General features: G+C 37.1%; 1 non-coding gene across 1 annotated transcript; it reads right to left on the reverse strand.

Annotated features, from left to right (window-relative positions):
• Positions 1 to 10637: 10637 nt before the first annotated feature.
• Positions 10638 to 10738, reverse strand: LOC149184153 (U6 spliceosomal RNA). The gene has a single exon (XR_016257900.1). It is a non-coding gene; the product is annotated as a U6 spliceosomal RNA (small nuclear RNA).
• Between the last annotated feature and the right edge of the window lie 8466 nt (positions 10739 to 19204).

A 19204-nucleotide genomic window follows, 5' to 3' on the forward strand; every position in this document is an offset into this window, starting at 1 on the left:
TGAAAAGGCATTGCTACACCCATCATCACAGAGCACACAAACATGATGACAATGAGCAAAAGAAGATCCATTTGGGTTGCCACAAGTACTGCTTTGTCCTCAATGCTGGAGATAGCGTAGCCCATTTTCTTATTTTCCATCTTGTACTTTTTCTTCATGGCCTCTGTGATGGCCAAGTCACTACCCTTCCCTTCCGAGATGTCTGTGGGGTCCTTTCCTTCGCATGGAAGCTGGGAGATGCGGTGAATCAAGTCTGTCATGATGGGGATGGGCTCTTCCAGCCACAAACACCCATCATGCACTAGGTAGAGCAGCTCCCTGATGACAAAAATGGTTATTGGGGTGTTGTGGAAATGCGACACCCAGAGTAAATTTGATAGCCTAGCCTTTTCCACTCCGCGCAACCACTTTCATGGCTCTAGTTCTGTAACCCCTGTCGCGGTATTCTGCTTGGGCTTCTTAAGGTGCCTGGTCTCAAGGTGAGGGAACTTCTCGTGGTTAGCGAGGTCCCAATCCTCGAACTTCAGGCTTGGGATGTGTTCCAGGTGTGTGCCCTCAAACATAATGTTGTTGGGGAGGAGCGGGGTCTGGAGCGAGCTCTTGGTCTCATCTAGGTCCTTTGGCAATTTAGCCTTCCCTTTTTATAGGGGGACATAGACGGGAAATTTTGTCGCGGGGTGCACAGGCTGAGTGTCCTCCTCCATGCCTTCATCCTCATCCTCTGCGATGATTATATCCTCCAGATCTTCTTCCTCTTCATCGGTCTCTATGAAGATGGCTTTCCCCTTCTCCTCCATTGACAGCTTGGTGCGCAACGTGTTCCACGAGAACGCACGTACGGGAACCATTTCTTGTTTGTCCTTCTTGGGTCTTGGTGTGCACAATGATTTCAGGATTTCTGCCACAATCTCAGCACCTTCTGGAGCATCCCCCAAAGTCAGGGCCTGCGCGGCCTCTTCAACAATAATTTATGTTATGTCCATAACGTTTGCAGTTGTTGCCATTGCGTTTGTCTAGGAATCTAGCACTCTCGAACTCAGGGGCTCAATCGACGCTTGGCTCACAACAATCAAGGCTTTTCTCAATGGCTCAATTCGCCAATGACCAAGTTTTGTTTGATGGGCTTTGTAATTTATAGCACTTTTTGAATTTGAATTCGACACTTCCCCCCACATATAGTTCATTAATGCTCCCTTGGTGGCAGATTTTTCCAAATCTTGTCCATAAATCGCGTCTTAAATGCCTTTCGCCCATTCCATTTGGCCTCAAATCGAGGATCCCATCGTGAATAGTGACTGCAATGGTCACCTTTTGGTCAACCTGCGCAACAGCACAGTCCCCTGTGTGCGTCGCTGACCCTGTGACTCTTTGCTTCTGCGCGTAGATCCAACATCGCACAGCTCTCGTGCAGAATGGTTTATAGTCCCACACTTCCTTTCAACTACCTGGAGCACTAAGATTGTACTCCCTTCAGCTAGTCAGGTTGTCGCACCACCTGTGTAAAGTTTCATCCTATCATCCATCATGTTTCCTGGAGAATACCCACCTTTTATTGTTGCGTTCGTCATTATACACTTTACCATTTACAATGTGTTATCCTCATCAATACACATAGCAATGTGCAGTGCAAGCCAAGGCATCAAACTGATCATTCTACGACGATAGGCCTTAAACTTGTCATCGTGATCGTACACATCCTGCCTTTCCACCCCGGTCCTTCTCTCGAGAAAATATTCCTTTATTTCATCCTCCAGCTTCTTGACCTCCGTGTCCACCATAGTGCTTTTCTTCCTTAACCCTACCCTTTCTTCTTCAAGTTCTTGGAGTCTAAGATTTCCCAGTTGGATTTTTGCTTCCAAGGTTCTGCAAATTGTCGTATCTATCGGTGCTATCATGTGCGGTCTAAGTTCTTCAAGTACTATAGGGCTTACTATGGTTGCTTCATACTCCAGCCTTGGTGGTGCCTACACTGTCAGGTTTCTGCATGCGGTCCTATAAGCCCAGAGAAATGCTGGTACGTGTAGGTCCTAGTTAGTTCGCTTCACATTGTGGACCTTGTTCAGTGCTTCATGTACTTTGTTAAAATCTGTTGCGTGGATATTCTTCTGCACACTTGGTCTTTCCATACTTCATCGTCCCAACTGTAGGGTCCATTTGTGCCATTGCCTTACCCGCACTTGCTTTCCCATCGTGTCTCCTATCGCGAGGATGGTGTGCATTCACGCATGTTTTGCACCATATGCCTGTATCCACCTATATAAGTGGGTGCACGGATTGGTTCGTTCGACGATTTTGTCTGTTAATCACATTTGAGGCTTCCCAAACCGCATGTGCTTCATCCTTCTGCATTCGCGCCAATCTTCAAAACTTTGTTGGTGCGTACCCTACCATCTTGCGAGCGTAGCTTGCAGTACCCATTTCAGAGCGTCGAAACACTCTTGTTCCGGTACTTCCCTTTCAAATTTATTCAGAAAATCATCCACCTCGCTCAACCCGTCATACATAGGCAGATCTCTTACCTTTGTTGCTACGTAGCGCAGTGAACTTATCATCATGTTACAGTTGGTTGTAGTTACCTCATGTAACTGGTTCTGTGATTGCTCTATCTCCTCATCAAAATCTAATGTGCAGGAGCTTTTGCACTTCCATGAGATTCGACCATCCGCGGTTGGATTTACCCAGTCCTGCTCCCACGCGACTATTTTGTAGATATAGTCCAAGTCATCATTGTTGTCATAATCGTGCACTGGATTTGTGTAGCATGATCCTTCTGTAGGGTCTAAAGGTACCACTACGCGCAGTGACTTTTTCTCAAAGATCATCTTGTGCTTCTTTAGATTTATTACTCCATTCATGTTAGTGGCCCAATATATTCCCAATAGCGTGGGGTATGGATTGTTGTCATCAACAATCTCTATCACTTCAAAATCTGATAGGGCGCTTGCTCCTTCGATGTCTACTGTGATTCCCTGCAATCTCCCCATAGGTAGGATCTTTTGCTGGTTCGCCATTCGCAGTTGGATCAGAGACCATTGCAGTGCAGGCCTTCCCATGTTCTCTCGTGTCTGTTTTGGCAAGATGTTCGCGTTCGATCCTAGGTCCAAAATTACTTGATCCATCTCATATTTCTCGATCTGTGTGGTCAATATCATCTCCCTTCCTGTTCGCGTTGTGTGCTTCCCGAGCTTCCAAACTATGTGCGGTTCTCCTGGTGCGGTCCCAGCGCATTTAGTTATGAGTTCTTGTGGCCCCTTTATAGCCTTACTATCATGTAGTAGCTTCATGCATGTTTCCAAGAACGTAGTGAGCATCGATGGGTCCATTTCTGGCTCCAGTCTTTCTTTACTCCCTGGAGTGGAGGCATTAGTGGAGCTCCTCTTAGATTCCATGAAGGTCTCCTTGGCGCGCTCCAAATCAAATTTTGGTTCCTTCATTGGAGCATTGCGAACCTAGGTACTTTCTTCAGGTTGCTTGCCTTTTTCATCCCCTATCGTAATACCACTCCGGAGCACGATATTTACACTATGGTCTTCCTCGCGCGACTCAAACCTCATAATTTGTAGGCTTTGAGTTAGGGGAGGCTGGAGTGCTCCTTTATTGCACAACCTCACTATCAGTGTGGGACAGTCTTCCGTCTCATGATCAAACAACATACAATACAAGCATGATGGTCGTGTTGGATTGGTACAATCGTGGGCATAGTGCCCTGGCCCTCCGCAATTATAACATATCAGCTGTCTGCGACCTCTTCCTCGTCCCCCTCCACCTCAACTTCATCCACGCCCCTGAAATCCAGTGCGCGCCATCCCTATGTTTTGATCGAGGGCCCGTGTTTCACCTTGAACTCTGTAGGTAGGAGTCTGATCCATCATCAATTCATAACTTATACAAGTGCGCTCATCATAGCCTACTGACCTGCAAAAATTACAGAACAATTGCTGGGAATTATGCATATAATTTTGTAATGTATGGCAAATATCTATAGCATGATTTCCTCCTATTTGACAGATCGTGCACCATAATGCAGGCGTCGCGCTTGGTCCTACTCGTGCCTCCGGTCTCAATGGCATTGTTCCTCCTCCCACGAGGTATTTTTTGAACACCGGGCAGTGGTCCTTGTCGTGCTCGTGGCCCTTGCACTTTACGCACCATACCTCATCGCACACTTCTGGATGAGCCGTCCTGCCTTGTTTCAAACTCTGCATCTCAAGGCATAAGTTTTTCAACTGTGCATGAATCTGCTGGACTCCCAGGTTAGGATCTTGTATTGGAGTCTCATAAAACCTCATTGCGATCTGCAAATCCTCAGCTTGAGTGGTTAGCCTTTGTTGCGACAACGCATTCTGTAGATGCAGTGTTAATGAGCCTACAAACCATTCACGGTGTTTCCCATCTATTAAGGTCATGTTCACTTCATGAATTGTGCACTTCAGTCTTTGATCCAACTCCCACGGGGTTTCGTTTGGTAGCATTGTGATTTCCTTGAATCCAATGATTGACTATGCCTCCGATTTTGGCCTGCTAAATTTTTTCTTTAGTGCAGCTTGGATATCCGCTATCCCCCCATTTAGATTGTCATTGGAATGCTTAATGTACCAAGTCAGTGTGCGATCCTGCAGAGCGCTGACCAATGTTGCCTTCTTTATATTATCGTCCGTGACACCCTGTGCTTCCCATATAGCTTTTACCACGAACCAAAATTGGTCCGGATCTTCATTCCCTACTCCCTTGAACACTAGTAGCTTTATTGCACTGGCCATACTGCTTCGCGGTGGTGGCGGAGGTGGTATGGGAAAAGTCAGGGGTGAAGATGGTGAAACTGGTGGTGGTGTGGGTGGGGGTGGTATGTGCAGAATTCTCTGTCTTATTAGATTGATCGCACTTCTTGGTGAAACCTTTGCGAGCTCTTCCTCGCCCCCTCGTGGAGGTGAAATCAAGGGGCTAGTTTCTAGTTCTGTTCTACCTTCGTTTCTGTAGATTCTCCCACTTAGTGTAGCCCCAAACATCAATTTATTTGCATAACCTGCTTTTCACACAGTATCATTTTAATCCAAGTGTTCAAAGATTTAACGTACTTAACTCGCGGTCCCCTGAGGAAGTGTCGTTCTGCCTCACTATAGATGATTGAAGTATCTACTATGAATTCGGTGATGAATCCTCCTATGATTCGATCGAGCCAGTGATCGACAACACGTGCAATCTTATCTTTCGATGCTTCCAGTCTACGCACCAATTCTAGAGTCCACATAATAGGTTTGTCGAGATTACACCTTCTTTGGCTATCTGCTAGCTTCACGATCCACTCGTACAACTCAGTACGGAAGGATGCAAAGAAAATTTTATGGATCTCCATATACAAGTAGCAATCTAACCACTCTTCCTTTAACAGTCATGGATTCCTGTTTTCCTACGCTGCGAACTCATGGATCTTTCTGTCCAACCACTCTTCAATTCCTTTCTTTGTCGAATTCCAGTGATACGACATCAAACATCTCTATGCAAATCTTGGTCTCGGAAACGGAACCATTTGTTGGCTTATTTTGGCCTAACCCAAGTTTGGAGTTAATTAGCCAAACAAATCCCTATACTACTGGCCCTTTCAGCAACAGTCTGTAGAGCGCGGACTAAGGTCTCACCTGAAGTAGTATGGGAGGTTGCTAGAACTAGGTTTCCGCACCCTTGATATGTCTGAGAGGTTCGACTGGTTCTTTGTTTGTTCCTGCATGCATGTGGCTTCGTGCACCTTTCATTCCTTGCGGCCCATTACCCTACCTTTGCGCATCCCTAACCAGGGGTTGTGTCGTGCTCTGCGCTATTACCCGAGATCTTATTTATCTTCCAGTATTATTTAAGCACCTTCGCCTACTTAAATTCCTTAAGTTATACTTAACAATACAAAACATTCATACAGTTTCGCGCAGTAAATAAACAGTATACTTGCAAATTATATCCAATCATGCATTAAACTAGGAAAAGATACACAAAATTATAGCAAAACTTCTCTTTATTGATTCTCCAATGGTTACAGACTCGATCCACCCTGCGCACTCAGCTGCAGAGGTCCGCGCACTTAGCTGTGGACTACTAGGCCTATGCACACTCATCTGCAGAGCCTTATCCTACTCTACGACCCACAAACACCCTTTTCACTTTGACTCAATCACTTAGACTTCTCATGCTTATATTCATTGTTGCTTTTCATTCGTTTCTACACTTAGAGCCTCGCTCTATTTATATAATCCCATGGTCCGTGGACCATGGGTAGGTCTATCCAGCCGACACTACATTACAAAACTAGGGCGGACAACCCTGTGACTCTATCATACTTTCGCGCCCCCCGCCCGCAATTCGCAGAGCTTTTACAACAAGATTTGGTCAAAACTTGGGCTTTAAGCCCTAAAACATGCCTTGGGGGGGATTCCATGCCCAACACAAGCAACCACATCTCACACATATAGTAGCATATGCAATGTCTCCAAGACATTTAGAGACATGTGCAACATCTAGAGAAGCACTCCAACCACTTGCAAAAATAGCATCTCCAAGCTACAACACAACATCAACACCCATAACAACAATCCATTCCTCCTGCAATAACAACATCTCCAACCAACTCAACATGTATAGAATCCATCTCCTCAACAACGACAACATCATCTCCACTAGGTCTAGTCATAGGTATGTTGACATCAATGCCAACTAACAAGACCATCGCCAAAACATCCAACACCAAGCACTCAACACACATGCATATGACCAGTAGCACCAAGAGCTTGTTGACATCAATGCCAACATGGAAACCCTCAAGGGGAAGAAAACCACCCTGTTGTTGTTACACTACTTCTCTTACTTTTATTATCAATTAATTTCTTTTATAAACGCTAACCCCAACTAGCTAGGAGCCACTACTCCTTTGCAATAGTTTGTTGGCCACCACCATCTAGGAAGCCCCAACCCACTATCAACTATTTGCTGGCCACTACCAGCAAGGAGTCACTACTCCTACCTTGGCAAGCCACCACTTGTCAGAGGTCCCAACCTCCTCAAATTATCAAGGCCATGATTTCATTCATTTTCATACTGGACCCCAAAGCAAACAAACAAACTTTGCAACACATAAATAAACCAACTCACTCTACAACGTATAAATAAACCAACTCTCTTTGCAACACAATCTCAACCTCTCTAACTAATGCTCACTGTTACATATATTCAAACTTCATTATGCATTGTAGCTCAACTAAACTCCAACACTAACATATCATATTTATGCTAATTTCTCCTCTAAATCAAATATCTAATTACACACCATTTCCCTTGATGACCACATTAAATAAACTCTCACACCAAATGCCATGGGAAAAACCTTTAGTAATTGCCTCACAAGAATCTTCACTTAGATTTATACATATCCTCAATACAACATCATCACACTAGAATACATAATTCTATCCATTTGTAACAATAGCAACACATCTGAAAGTTGACATCAATACTAACCAAACAACACTATTGTCAACAAAAATGATAATAACATCACTTTATTTATTTATTAAATATTTTAATTATTTTTAAATGAATAAATAGAAATATTTTAGTATTATAAAAATAATTTAAAAACCATATAAAAAATATTAAAATTATTAAAATTTATATCAAAATTAATAAAATTCTTTATACAAATAATATACTTACATTCCAACTTTGTTGGTTGCAATTAAAATATCTCCGTCCTCTGTGATCTTTCATATGTTCTATAAATCATAACCCTTTCATAGATTATATAAGCCATAACTCGTGGAAATATATAAAATGAATGTGTTGCAATTAAAATATCCCCTTCTTGTGTGATCTTTCATATGTTATATAAAACGTAACTCTGGCAAATATATAAAATGAATGAGAAATTTTGTTAAACAAATATAAGTATCAACTTTATATGTTTATGTTATGAACTTGGTTAATGCTTACTTATTATGTTAATTGATATATTATTATTATTATTATTTAATGAAAGGTAAATATATTTAATATATATTAAATTATATATCTATATATATATATATATATAAAAGAAGTAATTTAATAATTTTGAAAATAGAATCGAATTTATGGTTTTCTAATTATCAAGTTTATATATATAGTAAATATGAAACATATTAAATTTTTATATCAAAATGATATATATGGATAAAAATAGTAATGAAGTTGTGAATATATTTATCATTGCAAATTAATTTTCTAATTTATATTAATTTCGATAGTGTAATATTTATGGATTTTTAAGCTTCCCAGATATATTTATATTATTGTAAGATTTCATATTCTAGTAGTGGGAAGAAAGTTTACCATTTTTATCAATAACTTGGAATGTTCAAAAAACCAGTTTTTGCATATGGCATACTAAAACACTGTGAAAAGGATATAAGCATAAAAAAGCTAGGTCTGCCTGTTTTTAAAATGAGATGCGAAGAACCACGAGAGAATGTAATATCTATGTTATTTGATTGGAAATTAATTGAACACTATAAAAAATGTTAAGAGTTATAAACAAAAATGAGATTAATATGGAAATGCAATAAGACATTGATCACACTAAAAATTCTATATGTGATAAGATAGTATACCAAAAATATCATTGGGAGATTACATGACAATTTAATTCACCACATACTAGAGCCAACATCCATTACTTGGTTCTTTATGTAGGGAATCGATACATTCCATAGAAGAGATGTGGTTTGTTAGGTGGTAGACCCAACATCCAGTGTCTAGCTCTGTTGCAAAAGATAAATACACCAACTACTCCCCAAATTCCAATCCCAAACCTGATCCCCAATGCCATTAATGACATCTTTTCATCTAGATGCTCAATCCATCCCATTTTCATATGGGCACTACTACTATTATTGTCACCTTCTCCCACTGGGTTTTCCTTTTCACTGCATGAATCTAAAGGACACCCATATAAGCACTTATTCCTTTGAAATGATGTTGCACTGAATGTGGAAAATTGTGTTCCTTTGAGGATTGGCCCACAAAGGCTATTAGATGAAACATCCAGAACAACCAGACTGTATAGCTTAGAGAGCTCTTCAGGAATATGTCCACTCAAATTGTTCTTGCTCAAGTCTAACTGCTCCAAAGGAGATATGTCGCTAAGAGATGCAGGTATTAGCCCTTCCAACTGGTTGCTAGATAAATTTAGCAATCGCATGTCTCTCAAAGTTCCGATGCTTGCAGGGATTTGTCCTACAAGATTATTGTTGGACAAATCAAGTATTGTGTTTGTAGGTGAGAGGTATGGTAGGGTATACTCACATCCTTTCATGTGAACTATGATTTCTTCTTCAAAGGGAGGAGAGTTTGAAGAATCTACAAATCCTTGAAGTCTTTCAAAATGTAATGGCATTCTTCCACTAAATTTATTATTGGATAAATCTAATACATACAAAGAGGTGAAATTTGTTACCCATTCAGGGATGCCACCATGAAAATTATTATAGGCAAAGTTTAAAATTGACAACGATGAAAAAGATTTCAAATAGTGAGGAAGTTGCCCTGTCAAATTGTTTTTTCTTAAATCTAAATACCCAATTCCAATACAATTAGCCAAAAACATTAGCAAAGTCCCAGAAAGTTTATTAGTGTGAACAGAGAAAAAACTTAACTAGGGGCAACTACCATTAAGTTCAGGGATTGATCCTTCTAAATTGGTCTTTGATAAATCTAAAATTTGAATGGAAGTAGTGCCAAAAATGTTATTATTATATAGATCTAGTTCTTGTAAATCCTTTATGTGACTTATACTAAGGGGGAGAGATCCAGTCAAATTGTTATTTGATAAATAAAGATATTGAAGATTGCTTAATTGACCTATGTTACGCGGGAGAGATCCAATTAATTGGTTGCTTGAAGATTTACATGAAAGTTTAGATTTATATGAAAGTTTGGATTAAAGTGGCCTGCAATCTGCGCAGACCTGCTTAGAGGGATTACCAATAACCAGTAACAAAAAAATTTACATTTTTTTTTTGAAATTTTAAAATCAAATTTATAGATTTTTTTGGGATTTTTAATTTAATTTATAAAATTTTAACTTAAATTTCATAATTCACATAATATTTTAGAGCACAACATAAATTTTATAGTTTTCATAATATAATATAACATAGCTCATTTATAATCTAATACAACATAGCTTATTTATAATCTGAATAATTCAATTTAAAAAAAAAATTACCTTTATAATAAATAACATTAAATAACTTTAAAAATAAATCATTATATTATCTTTATATCCATTAGGGATTTTGTATATCTATTATTATTATTATTAAGAGAATTAAATTCACTTAGGGTAAGAGTATTGAATTTACTACATACTCATTGAATGTCCAAATTTGTAATGGACGTAAACTGAGCAAACTGTAATGAACATATATACGGAGGGATTTTTTTAACAAAGATATATGTTAAATTCCCATGAACCTTAAATTAATTTACTTTTTCACTGAACTTGTTTCATGGGTATAAAATTGAATAGTGAACTGCGTGTGTGAAATATTTTAGAATTTGATATGATAAAATTGATAGGTTAAAAAGTTGGACTTTTTCAATTTGCGTGAAAAATACTTAGAAAAAGACCATTTTTCTCAATTTGTGTGCGAAATACTTGAGCAAAGGCCATGCTAAGCTTCTCTATCCTTCCAATTTTACATAATGTCTCCAAAAAGACATAATAAAAATGATGATAAAGATGTTTTTCATAAAGATATGTTTCAAGAATATAAAACTAAAAAATCACCATTCTTGAATATACTGGCCACAAAGAAGTCCTCACTTATTGAAATAGAATATTTTAAATTTTCTTAAATCAAATTTAAAAGTTTAATAAACAAATCATAAAAATAAATAATTAAATAAATCGAACGTGTTTAAACTATTGCCTTTATATATTTTCAACAAAACTCTAATGATAAAAATGAAAATGCAATCCCATTATTAAAATGATTAATGATGGGACCTCGGCAATTAAATGATGAATTTGAACAGCGGTAGATCCCCACACATGTGATGATAGCAAAATAGAAATGTTAACCAATTAATAAATCAATCACACACGCAGCGATTACTCTATGATCTGTACAGCACTTAGCTTCTCTTTAATCGGTTTTGTAAATACAATCAGTCTTTATAAAATCAATCACACACGCAGCGATTACTCTATGATCTGTACAGCACTTAGCTTCTCCTTAATCGGTTTTGTAAATACAATCAGTCTTTATAATGGAGTTGATGAATTTATTTATATTCTTGCGACAGACGCCGGAGATGAAGATATTAAATGAGGATATCTCTTTCCAGTAGGCCCGTTGCAAACGTAATATGCAAGACATATGGTTACATAACCATGGTCAAGCAATCGCATTCCTTTCTGATTTCAAACTGGGTCATTACAATGAAGATTCCATCGCGTTTAAGCTTCTTAGATATATTTAAATTATGAAATATTCTAATAGTGCGGAGAAAGTTTACCATTTTTATCAATAACTTGGAAGGTTTAAAAAACCAGTTTCATATGGCATTTTAAAATAGTGTAAAAAGGATAAAAGCATAAAAAAGTTAGATCTGGCCTTTTTGTAAAATGAGATGCAAAGAACCATGAGAGAATGTAATATTTATGTTATTTGATTGGAAATTAATTGAATGCCATAAAAAATATTAAGAGTTATAAATAACATTGAGATTAATATGGAAATGCAATAAGACATTGATCACACTAAAAATTATATATGTGATAAGATAGTATACCAAAAATATCATTGGTAGATTACATGACAATTTAATTCACCACATACTAGAGCCAACATCCATTACTTGGTTCTTTATGTAGGGAATCGATACATTCCATAGAAGAGTTGTGGTTTGTTAGGTGGTAGACCCAACACCCAGTGTCTAGCTCTGTTGCAAAAGATAAATACACCCACTACTCCCCAAATTCCAATCCCAAAACCGATCCCCAATGCCATTAATGACATCTTTTCATCTAGATGCTCAAGCCATCCCATTTTCATATGGGCACTGCTACTATTATTGTCACCTTCTCCCACTGGGTTTTCCTTTTCGCTGCATGAATTTAAAGGACACCCATATAAGCACTTATTCCCTTGAAATGATGTTGCACTGAATGTGGAAAATTGTGTTCCTTCGGGGATTGGCCCACAAAGGTTATTAGATGAAACATCCAGAACAGCCAGATTGTATAGCTTAGAGAGCTCTTCAGGAATATTTCCACTCAAATTGTTCTTGCTCAAGTCTAACTGCTCCAAAGTAGATATGTTGCTAAGAGATGCAGGTATTAGCCCTTCCAACTGGTTGCCAGATAAATTTAGCAATCGCATGTCTCTCAAAGTTCCTATGCTTGCAGGGATTTGTCCTACAAGATTATTGTTGGACAAATCAAGTATTGTGTTTATAGCTGAGAGGTATGGCAAAGTATACTCATATCCTTTCATGTGAACTGTGATTTCTTCTTTAAAGGGAAAATAGTTTGAAGAATTTACAAATCCTTGAAGTCTTTCAAAATGTAATGGCATTCTTCCACTAAATTTGTTATTGGATAAATCCAATACATACAAAGAGGTGAAATTTGTTACCCATTCAGGGATGCCACCATGAAAATTATTATAGCCAAAGTTTAAAATTGACAAAGATGAAAAAGATTTCAAATAGTGAGGAAGGTGCCCGGTTAAATTGTTTTTCCTTAAATCTAGATACTTAATTCCAGTACAATTAGCCAAAAACATTGGCAAAGTCCCAGAAAATTTATTGGTGTGAAGAGAAAAAAGACTTAACTGGAAGCAACTACCATTAAATTCAGGGATTGATCCTTCTAAATTGTTCTTTGATAAATCTAAATATTGAAGGAAAGTCAAATTAATTGTATTGGGTATAGTGCCAAAAATATTATTATTATATAGATCTAGTCCTTGTAAGTCCTTTATGTCACCTATACCTAGCGGGAGAGATCCAGTCAAACTGTTATTTGATAAACTGAGAAATCGAAGATTGCTTAATTGACCTATGTTACGCGGGAGAGATCCAGTCAAATTGTTATTTGATAAAACGAGAAATTGAAGACTGCTTAATTGGCCTATGTTACGCGGGAGAGATCCAATTAACTGGTTGTTTGATAAGTCGAGAGTGTCCAAATCTGTATTGGTAATACTGGGGGGAATGCTAATGCTACCTCTAAGGTTGTTAGCGCGTAGGGACAACTCCCGTAGGGGAGTACAATTGAATAGGGTGGGAGGGATGTGGCCACTGAGAGAGTTGTTGGATAAATGAATAGTAGATATGCTTTTCATCAAACCCATAACGGGAGGGATTGGACCACTCAATTTGTTTCCGCTACCAATCAACATTGAGAGTGAAGTGCAGTTGACGAGAGAAGTTGGGATGCTTCCACTTATACTATTGACGTTGAAGTCGAGTGATTCCAAGTGGACCAGACGACCGAATTCTGCTGGGATTGGACCACTCAAATTGTTGTTGCTAATACCCAAAACTGTAAGTGAAGTGCAGTTGCCGAGAGAAGTTGGGATGCTTCCACTCAGAGCATTGTGGCCCAACCAGAGAGATTCCAAGTGGACCAGACGACCGAGTTCTGCTGGGATGCTTCCACTCAAATAGTTGAATCCAATATGAAACGTTTGGAGCAAAGCGCAGTTGGCGATAGAAGTTGGTATACTCCCCGCCAAACTATTAAGGGAAAGGCCGATCCATTGAAGACGTGTACAATTAAACAATTCCTTTGGAATTCTTCCACTCAAAGCAAAATTAGAAGAGAGGTCAAGTATTCGTAGGGCTTTCAGCTGCCCAAACTCTGCTGGAATTCTCCCACTCAAAGCATTCCGGGAAAGATCTAAAAGCCGCAAAAGAGAGAGGTTCCCAATATACGGGGTGAGCGTACCATTCAACGAGCAGTTATAGAGAGAAATTGAAACCACTCGATTCGTGTTTGGCCTGCACGAAATTCCGTTCCACAGGCAGACGTTATGTGAGTTATTGGCCGTCCAGTTGGAGAGCGAACCATCTGGATCGAATGTGATGCCCTTCCGGAAGCTCAGAAGTGCCTCCACATCCGTTTTTTCATGATAGCCGGCTATGGAGGATGGGAAGAGAGAGGGTTTCCCCATCATACTCCGTCCATTAAAAGGAAAACGTTGAACAGAAGTGAATCCACCCGTAGGCACTGCTACACCCATCATCACAAGCATCATGATGAGGAGAAGAAGAAGATCCATTTCTCACTCTATCACTCCAACTTCCTTCAGAGATTAGGCTGTGAGTTTCTCACTCTACCACTCCAACTTCCTTCAGATTAGGCTGTGAGTTTTTGTTGTAATTGCCCCGTCTATTTATAATCGCAGCAGCACTCGTCATATAAAGACCCGTGTGTGTGAACAACAACCAAGTGATTTGAATTGGAAATTTTGTATAAAAAATGAAGAATATAAATGAATTTTAGGAAGAGTGAGTATGGCGGTGTGGGAATTCATATTAATAAGTTAAGTACGACTTTCGATATTGTCAGAGTAGCGAATCATAAGAGTAGCGAATCATAAGTGATTATAATAGTGTTTACAATTTCAAAAGGTTTGGTAAGTCTACCCGACCAAACAAGAAAACAAATATTGTATATATGATTTAAGAGACTGTCATATATCATAGACTAAGTCTATGCTCTGAGGAGGCATGTGAGAGTTTGTTTTTAGTTAGTTTAGGTGGGGGCATTTTGATTCCTAGGTTTCGGGTTCAAATCATTTTTTAAGTAAATAATATATGTAATAGGTAATATCTTACCCAACCTAAAAAACCAGTTTGTTTTTAGTTAAGTTTAAATACATAGGCATGTAGCTTAGTGATAGATCTAGTAAAGAAAGTAGGTACAACTGCAGGTCAAAAGTTTAGTGCAAGTGTCAACCAAAATAAAATTTGTGGATACAAAGATCATGAGTTTCAACCATATGCATAACTAAAAGTATAAGGTACAGAGAAATCAAAGTGCATTTAGTGATGAAGTGGATAGACAACTTGACCGAGAAACACAAGTGGAAATTTAATAACCTAACCAGTGTGCATCATGGATGGTCTTCTGTGATTTGTTGTTTCAGATATAAAGCAACAAAATGTAAAATGTTTGTATTCTACAAGTGAATTGAAATTTTGTATATAAATGAATTTTAGGAAAAGTGAGAATGGCGGTGTCTTGACTTGACAGGGAGCAACCGCGTAAAGAAAGTGGCCTTCATACGGATTTGGAAAAAGGAAGAGCAGGAGGGACCTCACGACTTGACCCGAGAAAAGAGGACACATTGAACGAGAAAATCTTTGGGAAGAGCAGGAGGCAGGGGTTAAATTTGACGGGTCCCTCTGCCTGTCAGGGAATCTTTTAATGACCGTTTTGGTTTTAAACTGTCCTTCGTCTGAATTTTAATATTTACTTTTACCCATCCATAAAAGATTATCCATTTTTATTTTAGAAATGTATCAAAATTATGTTAACACTTTATCTAATTTTTTGATAACCATATTATTTTTATTTTATTTTTTTAATACTAAACTAATAAAAATAATTATATTAAAACAAATCATCATAAATTTATATTTAGTTAAAAACTTATAAACAAACAAATTCACTCACTCTACCTTAACACTATATTCCCTTTTTTAATCTCTCAAAAGTATTTAGTCCATCTGAAAAAATTAGTCCATAGTATATAGCTTTCTTTCCATTAAACATAAAAAAATGAACCAATATAAAAAATATAATTTTGAGGAAATTTTAATATGTCATAAAGCACTGTTTAGTCCATCTAAAAAAAATTAGTCCATATTATATAGCTTTCCTTCCATTAAACATAAAAAATGAACCAATATAAAAATACAATTTTGAGGAAGTTTTAATATGCATAAAGTACAGTCTAGTCCATCTAAAAAAATTAGACCATATTATATAGCTTTCCTTCCATTAAACATAAAAAATGAACCAATATAAAAATACAATTTTGAGGAAGTTTTAATATGCCATAAAATAATTGTATTTCTTGAGGTTGTTAAACTGCTAGTCTTATCATAATTCGTTTGAATGGAATATCAATAGCAGGGATTAAAAATCAGTAAAAAAACACTATTTTCTTAGAATACTTTCAGGGGTGGGGATGGAATTATAAATTTGTTTAAATGCAATTTAAAATCTATGAAATTATAGAAAAAATCTGCAAGCTATGAAATTATATTTGCTATTACATTTCCAAAGGTTAGTTTAATGGGTCGAGTTTTTGTTGCTAAATATTTCACCAATTGAAATGTCAACCACCTAATACTCTGAACCACTCTTAAAAAATATCACATCACTGCCACCCAATACTGGTGAACCACCCTTAAAAATATATCACCAGTTATTACATTACAGGTACCACATAATAATGTTACCACGTAACTGTATTTATGAAGAAAAAGGAATTGAAGGCAAACTCTGGACAGGAAGCAAGGCAAAAAATTGTAGCGTTATGATGTCCACATGAATATATTAATTGAAATATATGCCCATGGGAATTATAGTAAAATTTCAAGATTCCGAAAAATCTTTTGAAAACACACGCACATTAAAATTTCATGACAAGAAGAAATACTAACAAGATTGGATTGTCATGCATTTATTCGATTTAGCAGTGAGACCTGGATTTGACTCTCCTCGAACAAGGAACTCAAGCTCCAACAATTTTATAGCACTATTCAAACCTCAAGCTCCAATAAATTTCCAACACTATTTGAATTTTGGACCTCAAGCTCAAACAAATTTCCGCGGACCACACTAAATACCAAATCTTGATCAAGGCTCAAGAGTTGTTGAATTTTAATGTTGGTGTTACATCAACATGGATGATGCTAAAGGTAGTTCCACTGCCAGGTTGGCGTAATTTACCAAATGTGGTTGCAAGTTGCAGGTACTAAATCTATATGTCACATAACCAGATCAAAGTTGATGATCCGCATGTCCATGCAAAGAAGGCAATGATTCCAGATTCCAATTTCCTAGATAGCTTTGCGGATTCTACTGCCATTCCTAATTTCTTATTGTTCCTCCAAATTGGCAGCAAAGGTCGAGTTAGAAGTTAGGACACCTCAAACCATGTATTTGAAGCAAATTCAATGTTGTCAAAAAGTACAAAGGATGCTCAAGTTAGCGTGTGCAGACGAGATTATAATGGTAATAGTACGATGGGAAAATTCGATTCAATTCTTATTTAAGTTTGATGGTGCACTGCAACATCAATTCATTACAATCTTAGTGCAACATCAATTCATTACAATCTTAGTTTTACACGCCTGACGCCATCAATCAACGATGGTGGAAAGAATACAAGGTTAATTAATTGGAACTTGTTAACATCACCCTAAACTAACCCACCATAGTGGATGGGAAAAATAATTTTATCATATTCTATTTAGGAGATAAATATAATTAACATTATTTCCCTTCTAAATTTTTTATTTAAAAATAAAAGTTAATATTAAAATTTTAATAAAAATGTGTTATATTAAATTAAAAATTTAAAACGTTTGTATTCTAATTATTCTAACCTTTATGGCTGCAACAAAATATAACTAAACTGAAGCATAAGCCAAACGTTTTATATTAATCCAAGGGAGGTTCCAACGGAGGTTGGTAGCATGTACGGTTAATAGCTGGCAGAAGTTGGGCTAGCGCCGAGTGTGGAGCAGCGTCTATTTAATTTCCAAAAATAGCTGGCAGAAGTTGGCTAGCGCCGAGTGTGGAGCAGCGTCTATATAATTTCCAAAAATAGCTGGCAGAAGTTGGGCTAGCACCGAGTTTGGAGCAGCGTCTATATAATTTCCAAAAATAGCTGGCAGAAGTTGGGCTAGCGCCGAGTGTGGAGCAGCGTCTATTTAATTTCAAAATTTTTAAACGCAGAAAATAGCTGTGTGCACGGTAAGTGAAGGCATGCCACTACGATCATGATTTTTAAGCAATACTCTTAGGTTTTCAGGACTTCTAATTAATTTGATTAAAATTCAATAAATTTTACTGGATTTTTAAATTAATTCAAATATTCAAGTAGATAATGTCAAATTTAATTCATATCCCATTTAAAATTAAGTACGATCTTAAATATTTTAATTTTAGTTTTAAGTACCACTCAACTTCTTTCCCTATGCTTCATATCCCTTTCCAAAATCATAAATAATATATATATATGGAATGAAACTTGTTTTTTTGTGAGTACCCGTCATTATGACATTTTTTTCAATTATTTACCAGTCAGCAATGACGTGGATATTTTAAAATCACCTGTATTTGACGCCTAAAATGGACAAAAATGTGCACATGGGCGTCAATTTTAAAGCCTGGCAGGAGGGACCTCACGACTTGACCCGAGAAAAGAGGAAACGTTGAACGACAAAATCTTTGGGAACTTCACCGAAATTTGGTTACATTTAAAATTTGGTTACGTCCTCATATTTTGGGGTTTTATATCTTTTTCAAAGTTTCCGCATGTAATTTTTATTTTTTAATTACAGTACAAACACGAAAATCCGGATATTATTGAAATGTTGTTTAGTTCGGAGAAATTCAATCCCCATTCCTACGCCAAAAACCGTGAAAGCAGTAAAATCGGGGGATATTCTTAATATTTTAATTGTATTATTTTCTTTTTTATTAGATAAAATGTTTTGAAAATTTGGGGTTTGAAATTTTCTAAAGTTTTGGTATGTATTTTTAATTTTAATAACTAAGAGTATTTGTATTGTATATGATTTGCAACAAATATATTTGATATTATAAAATTAATTTATAAAAAAATTTGAAGGTTTTTTTTTTTTCACTAATAGAAATATATGATTTTTTTGAGGAAGATATAATTGACTAACAAAAAGAGGGGTTTTGTATGTGAATATCTTACAAACTTGCTTCACCAAAATACAAATTTTACAATATTTTACCTTACTAATTGATTTTTTTTAGTAAGAAAAAAGCATGAAGATATATTAATAGATAAACTATATGACAGTAAAGTCAACATTCTACAGATTGATTATGATCATCCCAAATCACTTGATAAAGAGGATATGGTGTGTTCTGATCACCACTTGAAGCCCAAGATAAAAAAAG

This window comes from Pinus tabuliformis, chromosome 3_2 (genome assembly GCF_031772625.1).
Source record: "Pinus tabuliformis cultivar Carrire ecotype Pingquan chromosome 3_2, CPIR1, whole genome shotgun sequence".
NCBI classification, from domain to species: Eukaryota; Viridiplantae; Streptophyta; class Pinopsida; order Pinales; family Pinaceae; genus Pinus; species Pinus tabuliformis.